Raw genomic sequence first — 15,585 nt, forward strand, 5'->3', positions numbered from 1 at the left:
TGCCCATTTCTACTTTTAAAGAGTTTGTTTAAAATACACCATGGGAGTACAAAGCACAGCAAAAGGAAGATGAATGAAACAGAAGGTGGACAAAAAAAACTATCTTGATTTGCAAGAGAGGAATCAGAAAGAATAATCTTTTAAAAATCTGATTATCAAGAATAAAATGAAATAGGGAAGATTCTGAATAGAACTTTAGCAATTAAAGATCACATCAAAGTTGCCTAAGCTTTCACTACCATTTGGCTCTAAATATTATCATTTAAAAAGACTGTTTTGGAGAAACCCACAGAAACTGCTGACCTGAACTAGGAGCTCATGATAGCTGGAAAACCAGCATAGGACCAATCCAGATCCCCTGAATGTGGTGTTAGTTAGGGTAATCCTGGGCAGTCTATGGGGCCTCTGGTATAGAGGGATACTCCCTCAGCCTAGACACATGGGGAGGGCCTAAGCCCTGCTCCAAATGATATGAAAGACTTTGAAGACTGCCCATGGAAGGCCTCACCATCCATGAAGGGCAGAAAGGGGATAGGATGGGGGTTGGTGGGGGAACAGGGGAGGACAGGAGGGTAAGGGAACTGGGATTCACATGTAAAAATGCTTATTTAAAATTTAAATTTAAAAAATTATAAAAAATTTAAATAAACTTAATTAAAAAATAAACTATAGGGGACGGCCCAGGCAGTAAAGTGCCTGCCATGCAAGCAGAATGAAAAAGAGAGCGAGTCGTAATGGTAATCCCATCATTAGAGAGAGGCCCTGCCTCAAAAGAATGTGGTGACAACACCTAAGAAACCACTCCAAGGTTGTCCTGCAAGGACACGTACACACCTGCAGCTGCACCCACACAGGCACCTGCACTCAAATACACCTGTATGCATGCATGCATCTGAACTCACACATGTACCTGTATACACATACACCTTAACTCACACATATGCACCCAAAATAATACAAACAAACCTAAAATCTATGTGGTGTGTAAGCTGAAAACACCAGCCAAAACAGTCCTCCTTCTCCTCATCCTCCTCCTTCTTCTTCTCAGAGTTCTGCTATTAAGGCAAATCCCAATATATGCTGCTCTCATTTTAATAATTTAACATTTCACACAAAGGAACATAGATGCTTGGCAAACATATACAAAGCTGCTCCAACACCTTTACAAAAATGCAAAATAAGCTGTGAAATCCTCCTAAGCACAATCAATGTGCTACAGAAACATCATCAGGCACCCAAGGTTTACTTACTGTACATCAAGACACATTTCTGGCTCATTTGGTGTCATCATTATACTAATGGCCATCTCAATTTCTCTTGTAACTTTCACTGTCATTCCCACAAGACCTTCTCACCTTCCTTCCTAAAGCACTCTACCACATGACTCTTTAAGCCTTGCAGGACTGAGAGGACTGATAGGTCTGTCTAGGCTTCAAGATCCATTCTCAATTTGTAGAGACAGCATGCAGGACTCTGCTGAACCTTCTTCTACCCACACTAAAGCATGCAAGTGTCAAATCCCTGCACTCACCACCTCAAACCGATACATTGGGACTTGTCTTTTAAAGAGTATACTTCTAAGGAAAACTAAAACCAAAGAGGCTAACGAGACTATTTAGCACACAGACTCTTGTCCCGATAAGCTTGTTAAGTCTCCAGAAACTCCACAAACTGACTACTCCAATACTTTTGTCCTCTGACCTACACACACTGTCACACACACACACCACACACTTTTATAGTATATTTTTCCCCACTATTTTAAAAGAATACACCCTAAAATCACAAGCTTACTTCTTGGCATCAGAGTCTAATAAGTCACCTGCTTCCTATAACCACAAGGTTTTTGCACTAAGGTCTAACTTGCCACACTTGGCCATTAGGAATAATTCCAGTTTGAACAGTACTGCTGCTGCAGAGTATCAAATCCTGCATCTTTCTCTTACCCTTTAGCCTCCAAAGATTGTGCATATTCTATTAAAAAACAATAGTACCTAAGAAAGAGTGGATCATGCATGATCTCATCTGGACATGCTGTGCCGGGAAGGACTTTTACTCATGAAGCTTTACTTGCCTTTTTATAAAGTAATCCCCACTACAAATGAACTTCTCAAAAAAAAAAAAAAAAAAAAAAAAAACTATGGATTTAGTATGTTCACAATTAACATAAATCCATGAATAATTGTAATTTGTTTTTAATAGACAATTGAAACTATAAAATGTTGTCAAAGTTGCAATGCACAATTTAAAAAGTGCTGACCCTGCCCAAATTGGAATCCCAGATGGCAATGCATGCTCCCTGTTCCTTACTTAGGTAATGCCCACTGCTGCATGTCAGACCCTCTGGGGGCTGCCTCAGCAACTGCTCTGAACCCTGAAGACACACCGTGCACACTGCACAAAGGTTCTGAAGCAACCAGTAATTCAATCCTCTTTTCTGGTTAAAGTGAGGATTCCTCCCAAATAATATTTAATATTGGGAATGAACCTAACATCCATATTATGTGCACAACCAGATATTTTTAATTGTCTACCTTGAGCTATGGAGTATGGATCAGGGTTTCCAGACTTCAGGCCTAAGTGCATCTTTCTGAGAAAGTGTGCCACATTCCTGGAATTTCAGAGCTACAGTCTTTTAATCCATTACCAGTTCTCTACCAAGGGACAGCCCTCTTGTTTTCCTTACATTAATTTTATATGGAATATTCGGGCTGAAATTCTGACAGCGGGAATGTAAACGAGCTAAGCAGAACTATTTTTAATTAAAAAGAATACATTCAAACACACCATTTTTGAATAGAAATTCCATAAATGCTTAAAATTAGTTTAATTTGGAACGTTTTGTTGCTTAAATAAACAACACATATTAGTTAATCATGCCACCTTTGATTATTAATTAATGCTAAAGAAGTAGCTCACTTAAAGCTAATTCTGCAAAAATCATGAACATCGGAAGATTTGGGGGGGGGGAGGAAAATCACAGGCAACAAAAATTATCTAATTGCGACATGGATGAAGCTGAACTTTTGTTCCTGGCAAAAATGCTATCACATTACAACCAAATTTAAAAGACTACAATGTGTGCAATACAAGAAGTATGTAATTAATGAGGTGACTACAAAGATGGAGTTATCTACATTGCATCAAAAATGATACACGGAGAATCAAACCAGTTACTTAATAATACTGCTCACAACAAAAGGGTAAAAATTCATTTGCAACATCTGCTTAGAGATGCCCAAGGGACTCTTGTGATTATGTTATTAGTAAGTACTGAGTAACAGCATCATGCAGTGTAAGTCTCGTTTGGTCTAAGTTAACGGTTTCCTAAGTGACCTGTGCAAATTCTCACAGGACCATAGGTGAAGGCTCTTACGGCCTTGTTTAAGACACCAAGAGTGTGGGATTGTTTCCATGCACACCTGAACAATAGTCACAGGGCATTCACATCGGGAACACATAGATTTTGTGGAAATCTCATTCCTTAATTAAATCACAGAAAGAGTTTTTGAAGTAGTAAATAATAAATCACAATGAATCCTCAAACTGGTTGTCAAGGAAACTACTTTGCTTCTGGTGTAATTGCTGTTGTGCCCATTTGCCCTCTCTGACACCAAGCCTCATCAAGCATTCTGGTCAGAGACTGAGAAAGTAGCTTTTCTGTTCCTCTCAGGCAATCATGTAACATGCATTGAGCCTGACTGCACGGGGCCATGCGACCATACAAATGCTGAATTCAAGGCCTCTCCTTTTCTGTCTGCGGGCAGTAATTAACTGGAAAGCAGTATATTCTGCGCAGGGTTCAGCTAAGTAACGAAACCAAGGTGCTTGGCAGCTCTTAGCAGCTGTGTTTACAGGATGTTTCTACTAATCTAATAATTTACTATCAGAAGGCTTATTTGTGAACCTGTAATCCCCAATGTTTTAAGTGTCAGTGTTCTTTAGATTTCGGTGAAAACAGACACATGAGGGTTGCTAAAGCTGTATGTGAAATGGAAGGAAGAGAATAAAATAAGTGCCAAATAGATTTTGCCAGCTGAATGCGGTTTTTCCTCTACCAACCCCTTTTACTTCTATCTAATTATACTAGTCATTTTTTCAGGTAAGAATAATACAAAATAAAATCCTGAGAGAAACTGGCAGGCCTGTGCTGTAAAATTCCACAGGTTCCACTGTTTTCTGTTGCTTGTATTTCCTTGAACAGAATGGCCATTGAAGAGACCTGTCTGTGTTCTATTGATCTTCAAAAGACTGTATTAGTTCCCTTTGTGCTCTTAGTCTGGAACATTTTTACGTTCACGCAACTGGTAACATCTCCCTGCTTACTAAGAGGTAGCAGCAATATCAGCCATATAACTTGTAACCAACAAACAGACACTGAAAAGTTAGAATTACCTTCATCCAAACAATAACCTTGGTTCAGTGCTTTCATTCTTTTGGTACATAAACATACACCAGGCTTCTCAGGTGGCCCCTCATCTGTACAGAGGGTAAATAACACTGGAGCCTAAGAGTTTCCAAAGGCTCTGTGAAAACCCACGGGTAACATGTTTACCCCTTTCCAGTACATATTTAGCCTGAAAATACTCTATTTTTATATTTATTTATTTGTTTGCTTATGTGCATTGGTGTTTTGCCTGCTTGCATGTCTGTGTGAGGGTGTTGGATCCCCTGGAACTGGAGTTACAGACAGTTGTGCACAGCTGTGTGGGTGCTGGCAATTGAACTCAGGTCCTCTGGAAGAACAGCCAGTGTTCTTAATGACTGGGTCATCTCTCCAGCCCCATATTTTTGTTTTCTACATGGTACACATATTTTCTATCTTGCATTTATTTATTATATACTATAATTATCAGTCTACCTATCATTTCCCATGGATAGGATCTTCCTATGTAGCCCATACTAGCCTGGAAACTTGTTATGTAGGGCAGGCTGAATTTAAATTTGCAATTACCCAGGCTCAGACTCTCAAGTACTTGGACTACAGATTCAAAACATCACACATGGCTAATATTTCCATTTTCCATTAAAAACAAAACTATAGAGCAATAAAGTGTATGATTTTGAAACAGTGAGTCAAACAATTTAGTATAATACTTAAAAAGTTTATTTTAGGAAACCAAATTTGGTCTACATGTAACTCTGTATAGAAAGGGGAAAAGATTTTTTTAAAACCATTAGTCAACATGGGATGCTTAGTTGGGTTGTGAAGAAAGTAGTTTTATCTGAAAACAGTAAAATAATTTAATAGTCTAAAACCTGTATGATATAAAAGCTAGCAACTGAAGAGTTTTTTTCAAACATTATGGCAGCTTTTTTTTTTTTTTTTTTTTTTTTTTGTCTTGGTTTATTTTTTTCCCCCTCGGTGCAAGTGAAAGTTTGTGTGCATGTATGCCTGTGTGTATTCATGTGTGTGTGTGTGTGTGTGTGTGTGTGATATGCCTCCCATGCCTGTGTGTATTCATGGGTGTGTGTGTGTGTGTGTGTGTGTGTGTGTGATATGCCTCCCAAGCCTGTGTGTATTCATGGGTGTGTGTGTGTGTGTGTGTGTGTGTGTGTGATATGCCTCCCATGCCTGTGTGTATTCATGGGTGTGTGTGTGTGTGTGTATGTGTGTGTGATATGCCTCCCAAGCCTAGTACCCTCTCATACAGTCCCATGATTCTCCATGTCTAGTCAGGGCTGCCATTATGCCCAATGTTATATTAATTCTGAACTTGTTTGAATATACTAATGACCTTAGTTTTTAGAAAGAAAAGAAAACATATGTGTTACTTGTCACAGCAGGCACACAAAGGAGACCCGGTAATAATTAGGAGAAATTAAATAGCTGGAAAACAATAGGGCTGGAATAACATGAAGATTGAGTAGGACAGTCCACTTCATGTAGGTAAAGTTTCTTGTGGTATCAGAGGAGTGTGCAGGGGGTTTCATTTGGTCCTAATTGCTACTGGGTCATGGGGATCTCATACTTTACATTTCCTGTTGAAGGATCTCCCTCCTGGTTTTATTTGAAATAACTGCACTCATTCTTTGTAGAACCAGTAACTACACAGCATCTTGAAAATAACAACAATAGGAGGGAATTTATATTTCTTAAAAATGTTACAGTAAAAACTAGGTTATCTGCATATCAGACTGAAAGGAAACAGATCAAAACATTCCTATTGGCTACCTCTAACTTGATATGTAAACTGAATATTGCTATCTGGTTTCCTAGACTTAAAAAAAAAAAAAAAAAAAAAAAAAACTAGTATTTCTTGATACTTACAACAGTACTCAATAGTTCGGGATGTAATGGCAGTCTCTGCTGATGCTCTGACATGAGAAATGCACCACACTGGAGGTACACTACATTTGGTGCAAAGTGATATGCCCTATGAAATCCTTTCTCTCCCAAAGAAACAAAGTCTACCTTAACTTGGGAAGTTAATTATATGCTTTGGTTTCACAAACCAACTGCTGTTGCCAGCTGCATTCTAAATACGAGTAAACAGAGACAGTTTGAGCTGTCAACAAAAGACATAATTAAGTAGGAAAGACGCTGTCAATAAAACATGGCCACATGTAAAACTCTGGGAAGCAAACAGGGCCAACCACATTTGGATTACACAGTATAGTCAATACATTCTTAACCACTAAATAATAGGGTTCAGTAAAAACAATGTGGAAGGAGAAAGGTCTTCAAACACGAATGTGGAAAAGCAAGATACTGTACAAGAGAAGATTAAAACAAATTGTTGGCTGCCTTCTCCAGCTAGGATTCCACAGGAGAAAAAAGAGGCACCTAAAACAATATGTATGCCTGTTTTCCCAACTCCACTAATCTCTAGGAGGATCCAAGAGTTCTCTCATCACATGCAGTAGATATTAAGGTCTTAATTATCTGCTGGAACTGGCTGAGATGCTTGTGAGGAATCTTATAAACTATGAACATGCACTACACATTTTTCATTTGGAAAGATGTCAAGAGTAAAGGCAAGCACTCAACCCTTCCCTCCGGCTCTCCTAATCAGAAGTTTGCATGAATGTTTACAATGTTTCTAATTGTGTCATTACCCATATAAGCAGTTCTGTTTGGACCTACTGTGAAGAAAGCATCTTGCATTTCTCCTTTTGTAAATGTATTTTTTACTGGAACAACAAAAGAACCTGAACTGTGTGTGATGTTTTTTATTATAAATAGTATGTTCCGCACAGGGGGGGAAAAAAAAAAACTTAAGTATATCTATACAAAGGTGGTGTTTCTTGGTTACAGTGAAAACTGAACTAAACATCACATAATCACATGAATTAGGGACAAGTCTGTCATCATTTCTACACCTTCCCATTACACACACACACACACAGAGAGAGAGAGGAGGGAGGGAGGGAGGAAGGGGGAGAGAGACAGAAAGAGAGAGAGAGAGAGGTGGGGGGAACTAGTTATACAAATTTTACCTAAGCTAAAGGCTTGTAACAGGACATTTATAAGAAGCAAACAGAGATTGTTCACAGGGATGGTGGAGAGGAGATGAAATAGTTCATTATTGGAGAGGGAAAAGCAAGGGGACAAAAACACACAGAACAAAGGACTATGCGCTCCAAGAGGGCTGGACCACTTTCAGAGGCAAACTTGGGGAAGACAGGAAGGGGTCTTTATCTAAGAAATCTGAGACCTTGAGAAAACCAAAATATTTCAACTACACTCTACCCATACAAGCAACACACAGAGCTATTGAGTGGTGTAGAATTAGGAATTAAAATAGATTAACAAACAGGACTGATGCTGTGAGGAAAAAATTCTTCAAGGAGTGGCTTTGGATAGGGAGAATTATCAGGTTTTGTTTGTTTGTTTTTCTTTCCTTGGGTACTACTTGTAGCAATGTGAAAACCAGCGATCTGGTTTTTAAATAATTCACACATTAACATAGGATTAATATGTAAAGTTCTCAAGAATTCATGCTTTAATTTGAGGTTTTACCAATCACTTTTTTTAGTGTTTTATCAGCCAATATTCATGATGGATTCGCATTATCATTTCATTTTTTCAATATGTAAATCCCTCTCTGTGACTCCAGTACACTGACATTCAACAAATATAAGGGATATGCCCCAGGTAGCCTGAGGTCCTCTCCCACTAGGCGAAGATTGAAGATGGCAACATTCTGGGTGAAGATGGAGAGAGCAAAGGATGGGGAGAAAAATAAGACATTTTACAATTACTTTCAAACAAGCCAATCGTAGGAAAGAACTTCCAGCTGAAGTATGTAAGGACTACGGTTTTTCCGCCCGCCACCTGGTCTTGTCTTGCAGCCACACAGCCCCAATAATAATACACAGAGACTCTGTATTTGATAAAATGTTGTTGGCTCTGTTACTTGTTTCTTATCGGCTAGCTCTGCCTTAATTATTAACCCATTTCTGCTTATCTATGTATTTCTCTTACCGGGGAGCCGGCCAGCTTTCTCCCAACTCTCCATCTTGACTCCTCCTTCTTACTTCCTCTATCCTCCTTGTCTCCTAGTCCTGCCTATCTTCCTTTCCTATTGGCCAACAGTGCTTTATTTATTAACCAGTATGAGAAACATATATACATAATGGCATCTCCCATCATCTCCTCTATAGAATTGTACATATGTTGATAAGACTTAGTGGCTTCTTATTAATCCAACAAGAATTTGGTAGTATCAGACTATTATTATAATACATAATGGGCCCCTTTTTAAGAAAAACAAACAAACAAAAGGTCAAAACAGGAAAAAAAAAAAACTCAGTGTGTTTAAGGATAGGCCTGTAAAGCATGTAACAGTATTTATTTCACATTTCCCATGATGCTACCTACTCAAGCTTTTAGGCTCTTAGCATTGTCAAGGGATCTTACTGTTATAAGAGAAGAACAACCAGGTAATTTAAAAGAATACATTACGGCACCTCTTTTTGGCACTATACAATTTTAATTCCTCTTTTTAAGAAAAATTGGTTAGACAGTGACCAACTGTCTTGTGTTCATATTATCACAGCAAAGTAAGAAACAATGTCCTCCCTTGCTGGGAAGACATTCAGTGTAAGAATTCCAGGAGCAGAAGAGAACAGGCAAAGTGGTGATTAGCATGTAAAAAACCATTCTGCCTATAGTTATTATCAGCTGTAAAAACAAATAATAATAATAATAAATTAAATGGCTTGTTCTATTTAGCAGACAAGTAAAACTATTTCTACACTTAAAGAAGAAATACATCTAAAACCAAAAGTACTTATCAAGTCTCATGATATCTTCAGCATCAATTCAGATATTTCCCCAATATATATTTTGTTTGTTTGTTTTTGTTTTGTTTTTCAAGACAGGGCTTCTACATAGCCTTGGAGCCTGTCCTGGAACTATTCCCTGTGCAGATCTAGCTGGCCTCTACCTGCACTCACCGAACCCCATCCCGCCCCCAAGTACTGGGATTAAAGGCTATATGCCACACTCAACAAGTTAAGACACTGTAAATATGTTTCTCATACTGGTTAATGAATTAAAACACTGTTGGCCAACAGGAAAGCAAGATAGGTGGGACTAGGAGACAAGGAGGAAAGAGGAAGTAGTAAGGAGGAGTCAGCATGTAGAGAATGGAAAGAACAGAGGTCCAGGCCAATCTCTGGTAAGATGAGACCATGTGGAAATATTTAGATTAATAGAAATGTGTTAATAATTAAGACAGAGCTAGGTGATAAGAAACTAGTACCTGGCCAACAGCATTGTATCAAATGCAGAATCTCTGTGTATTAATTGGGGCTGGCGCCGTGGTGGGTCCAGACCGGCAGTGGGGAAAACCTACTCATAACACTTTATTGATTGTGAATAATTTTTAAAATTCCAATCAATTCACAAACAGGAACACACTTAATTTTACTGATTACTTTGCATCTGTAACATGGGTCTCACAGCAGGAAAAGAAGCTGTGAACTCAGACAGGGTCATCAGAGCAGAGGAGAGAAAAGCATGGCAGGGCACAAACAGTCTTCTAGTAAGAGTTCTTCACCGGTAAACCCACAGGTTCTCAAAATCTCTCCCAAATTTGATCAGGTGAGAGCAAAACTCCCACTTAACTGTAGCACCATTCTAAAGACTAAAAACTCTGATCATCCAATGAAACTACATAGTATTTTACTGCCAAAAGCAAGTGGAAGATTAAGGTTTTGTAGGAAATATTTCTGCTCATTTTAAGTATATATGTGTACACACGCACAAGATGAAAAGATATTTTTCTTCCTTTCAATTAAGATCAAAGTGCTGGTGTCAAACCTAACTTATGATTAACATACCTGGCAAACATTTTTAATGATTTTAATTGCTATTAGGCAAATAAGCCACACTCCATAACTTCTAAGGGCAATAATATACCTATACAGCTAACTATAAATGCTTATAGCAAAAATAAGTAAATAAATAGGCTCTGGCTCGCTTCTCCAAAATATCAGCTGTCCCTCACCTCCCATTTCCCTCTCCTAAGGTTTTCGTCTCTCTCTCTCTCTCTCAATCTCTCTCTCTCTCTCTCTCTCTCTCTGATCCCTCTTTTAACAATCTAAGAGTCGTAAAAAAATAAACAAAAAATCAAAATATTGCCTTACACTTGTAAGTTTATGGTTTTAGTAAATGTGGCTCTAAAAATAGATATGATATATGTGAGATAATTTACCTCTAGTCAACTGAGGCCATAGTGGAATTCACATCCCTCCTATAATATCTGCCTCATATACTGCTCCAATTAGTCATATTTTCAAGGAAATACTAAAAGTGAGTATTATTATGGAAAAGGGCTGCAGTTGTTCATCTGTCTGTCCTAATGCAAACCCCATTTGCCTTTGTTCTGACAAGAGCAAACAGCTGCTAGAAAATGAGCCACCTTCCCTGGGCTGACTCCCATTATTCTACACTTGTATGACAAGGTCACTCGCTGCAGAGATTTGTGGGGGGAAAAGAAGAGCATGTGGCCTTCAGAGTAAAGAGTTTAAGCCACAGACAACTCAGATATTTATATTTTGGTATGATGTGGAAACAAAGAACTATTCGCTCATTGGGCAAATAAGCATCTTTACATTTAACAAGTTCAGAAACTTAAAAATTCTAAGCATACACATAATTTCCCCATAGTCCTCTTTCCTCTGAATTCACAGAGCAACTACATAAAAGAGTGAGTCACAAGGTAACCCTGCAAACAAACACTACTGAACAACAGACTGTGGCCCCTCACTGTCTTAAAAGCTCCTATGGAGCACTGAAGTGTAGGGAAACAAACAAAGGGGTAGATGCACAGCTTGGCCTTCACTTTCTTTAAGGTTCATCCAGAATCTTACTTGTAACTAATTCCATTAGAAGGAAGATGCAGGGGACTCCAAGGTCAAAAATCCTTGTAATTCAATTCTGTGTTGATTTTACCTTTACATTAAAGTGATGTGAATTCTGTAAGAATGTCTTACCCATAATTCACCAAACGTGCAGTAGGTAAAACTGACTCTATGAGGCAAGAGTCACCCTGAATTTTCCGGTTCACTTATGCTCTCTGAAAGGGCCTAAGACTACATATGTGAAGACAATCTCAACTCATGGAGTTCTTTCCTAACACGGGTACACAGTGAGAGTGGCCTGGCCAGTTTTCCACGCACAGAGATGGACAGGTGGCAGTCGGAATCATGTTGTGGGGTTTTCAAAGCTAACAATCCATCCTCAGTGTCATCTGGAAATCTAGAGTTTATCCGTTATCGACAGAGAATTTATGGTGATTTTATTTTTTACCTCTATGTAAAGCTGAAGTATTTGTGAATGTTCCTCCTAACCTTGATACACAATCAGCAAAAGGAATATGAATCAGCAGCACATTTTAATGCTTGATTCATGCATCACTAAAATAAAACATTGTTTTCTGTAATGTTGGGGTTTGGAGGCCTTCACTGTTAAGAATTTGGTGTGTCCAAATGGAAAATAGACAAGTGATAATTATCTCATTTGACCTCAATCTCTATTCAAATGTTAGACTTACAGTCACAGAATGTGCTGGCCAAACTTCTCACAAACCAAAATTTTGACTGCAGTGCCTGGGTGAGTTTCAGTGTCCTTGGAAGGACCTCCCCATGGACTGGAATTTCAACCATACACCCATACCTACTGCTTAGCTACGTGTATGTGCGATATTTTTTTCACATTTCGGTCAGAATTACAATGCTGTTTGAGCACTTGTGGAATCCCATAGTTAGAGGAATTTAAAAAGTACTTAAAATGACTGAATTTAATTTGAATTATCCAGTGATAGCAAATACTTAGATAATAAAATAAGAGGACGTTCATGTTAATCCTGGATGACAGACATCCATCCATCAACAGATTCCAAAACTCTGGTGGTTCCCCGAACTGGAGCTCACTCAGGACAGATTGTCTGTCAGTTTCCTTTCTGAGCAGCCAATCACCAGGACTCATTTACATCTCTTCATTTTCCTTATAGCATGCTAACAGCAGGCAGTCCGCTCATACCATCTTTGAAATAGGTAGGTGGCTCAAAATGCCTTCACGTTTCAGTCAAGAGCTTGAAGTAAAAATAAACTGGCACTTCCGTGTCATTTTCTCTACAAGATGCTAACACAGAATAAAGGCAGCACTTGCTTGCTCTCATCTTAAGCTACAGGCTGCTTCTCTGCAGAAAGCTACACCCTTTAATCCCCTATGCCCTCTAAAGAGCTGACCATCGCTCAGTCTCAAAGTCAAGAACAAGCAGGTGTTTCTGATAGTCCTTTTTAACTTCATTTTTGCTTACAACACACTGCTCACAATAACATTAAAACACATCACACAAGGAAGAGCACATGGGATTATTCTGGTGTTAGCCTATGGCAAGCAGATAAAATACCCATGTCCTACTGACAATGATGCAAACTTCATGATACAAAATAAAATACTTCCCAAAAGTATGTGCCTCCAAGACACAGTGACATACAGCAGGTTGATCAGCATCAGCATCCCGTGTGGTTACCCCGAATGTGATAAGTATCAATGCAAAAAAGTTACAGGCAACATTCAAGTCATCAATCAGCACTACAGGGGATTCAAAGGCAAAGTAGAGGGTTGATGCCACCCAGGTTTGAAAACTGATAACCTTGTCTTGAAAGTAAAAAACGATGACTCTACTTTTTCCAGGTTTACAAACTGAAATCAGAGTTCATAAGGAACCTGCCTGGTCCAACAGTCACAGAAACAAATTTGTGTGTGTGTGTGTGTGTGTGTGTGTGTGCCCTATTTGATGTTTTTCATTACACCTGTAGTCTTGACCATTTTCTTTAAGACAAAACTGGTGGGAACAAACCAGCTTACATCTTCATCTTAAACAAAAGGTGATGAACAAAACAATGGCTGTACACAGTGTCATCACCTAGTGACAAATAAATACTTAAGAATTCAATCAGAAGTAAGGCCTACTGAAAGTTACAAAATTACATGGTTTTCATTTATCAACAGCCATTTACGTTGACTTCTGACTAAATAAAATGCTCAAAAATAGAATTATTTATTAATGTTTTAACTAAGTTGTATCTTTAAATTGAAAAGTACAACATTTACAGCATAGTTTTAATAGCCAGACTATTAAAATCTTCACAAACAGCAAAATGGAAAAACCAAGAAAAATGTTTCTAGCTATACTAACACATGAACAAAACACAGATAAATTCATTTCTACATATTGCCAATGAAAATTAAAAGTTTGATCATTTCATAATATCCCTTCTCTCCAAAAACAATGTCATTGGAGTAAAATGCAATTTACTGGTACAGCATCTGTCTAATATGCAAAAGGTTCAGGGTTTCATTCCCTGCATCTCAAAACAAAACATTAGAAGTCAAACCAAACAGAAAAGAACTTTCATTAAGGCAACAATTACATCATAACTGGTATGACATGTTAAAATGTGGTTTACACGCCTGTCTACATTTCTGCTTGCTTTATTTTTAAAGTAGCTTTTTACTATTTAAAATGTCACCTTCTGAAGCCTTTTTATCTACAAGTATTTAGAGAAATAGTTCCAGAAAAGAGAGATGCCAACATTTGGTTTTACAACATCTTGGTTTTAACACTTTTAAAGATGATATGTTAAAAAAAAAAAGAAAAGAAAAAGGCTCACTGGTGATTTTGGGGTATGATACTGCATCACTAATACTCAATAAGATTAATGGGGTAGGTGGGTGAAGTTGGAGAGATGGCTCAATGGTAAAGAGTTCTAGATAACTTTCACAGAGGGCTCAGTTTTGGTTCCTAGCACCCAGCTGGCTGCTGGAAACCATCTGTAACTGCCATTCTAGAGCTCTAGTGCCCCCTCTGGTTCCCATGGGCACTGCATGCACTCAGTGTACTTCCATGCAAGCAAAACACACACACATAAATTTTATAAATTATTAAAATTTCGAAAACATGTAAGAAGGAATTGACTAGATGGCTTAGTGGTTAAGCGCCTGCTGCCCAGTTGTGTCGACTGGTGTTTCCATCCCAGCACTTAACAAGCCAGCCTTCCCTCAAGCACAGATAACTCTGGGTCCTGGGAATCCTGTGCCCTCCAGAATGCTAGCCACTCTTTTGCCTTTCATAGGAGCACGGGTACTGCAACCATGTGTATATGGGCATGTGTAGATCCCACTTCCCCACAACTAAAGAAAGCTTATCCCCTTTTAAAAAGGGTTTAAGGAATTCAAGTTTCTAATTTAGATAATTAGGAACATGTGAAACCTTTTCTACAAGGCTTTGGTTTTAACAAATGCTGAGCTCCCTCTCCAATCTATCTATGATAAGTGTTCCCCACATTTTATCCTAATTCTACAGTGTGAGCAAGAATAGGGTTTTACTTACATTGTCAATTACACTGTTAGGTCTGAAATTATAAGAACCACACAGCCAGGTAGAAGGTAAAGTTGTTTGTATAACACAGAAATAGCAACTTGGGGGAGTGGGGTGTACCTTTGTGGCATAGTGCTTACCTAGCAAGTGTGAGACTCTAGGAAGGGAGTAACAAGTAATAACTTAATGTAGATATATAAAACCTTCAAATGAAGCATAGATATCATATAGAGAATTTAAATTGAATTACTTATGCTTGAGTTTGCAATTAAGTATTTAGGGGTATTTAGTGACTGCAGCTTGTATTAGCAAGCCCAAATACTTAAACTAGCTTTCTACTCCGTGTCTTAATTGATCAATCTGAGGTCAGTAGATAAGAATAAACAAGGGGTAACGGGACACAGATTCGTCCCTAACTAAACAGTCACTCTCACATACAGAATGAAACAGAAAACTCACTCATGGACCTCACTCATGCTTTCTCTCATGCATCAGTGGCACGCACTGACTCTTGCCCTAAAGTCTTCCCCTCATCCAGATCCACCCAAGACTACAAGGCACAGGCCTTGAGCACACAGCATAAGAAGTCAAATACCCCACAGATAATGTTCAGTTTGTTCACAGGCGCCCTAAACAACAGCCTGGTCTTCACAGAGAGTGCATTAGTAAGGCCTCTTGGTCCACCAGTGTAGCAGACATCATATGTGCTCGCTACTTCCGATCTTGTATTATGTATTATATGTAT

General features: G+C 38.5%; 1 protein-coding gene across 41 annotated transcripts in view; it reads right to left on the reverse strand.

Moving 5' to 3' along the window:
* Adgrl2 (adhesion G protein-coupled receptor L2) overlaps positions 1 to 15,585 on the reverse strand; it is a 170,181-nt gene that overhangs the window by 92,202 nt on the left and 62,394 nt on the right. The gene's annotated exons all lie outside the window — the stretch shown is intronic.

The sequence above is a fragment of the Phodopus roborovskii genome, unplaced genomic scaffold (genome assembly GCF_943737965.1).
Source record: "Phodopus roborovskii unplaced genomic scaffold, PHOROB, whole genome shotgun sequence".
Classification (NCBI taxonomy): Eukaryota; Metazoa; Chordata; class Mammalia; order Rodentia; family Cricetidae; genus Phodopus; species Phodopus roborovskii.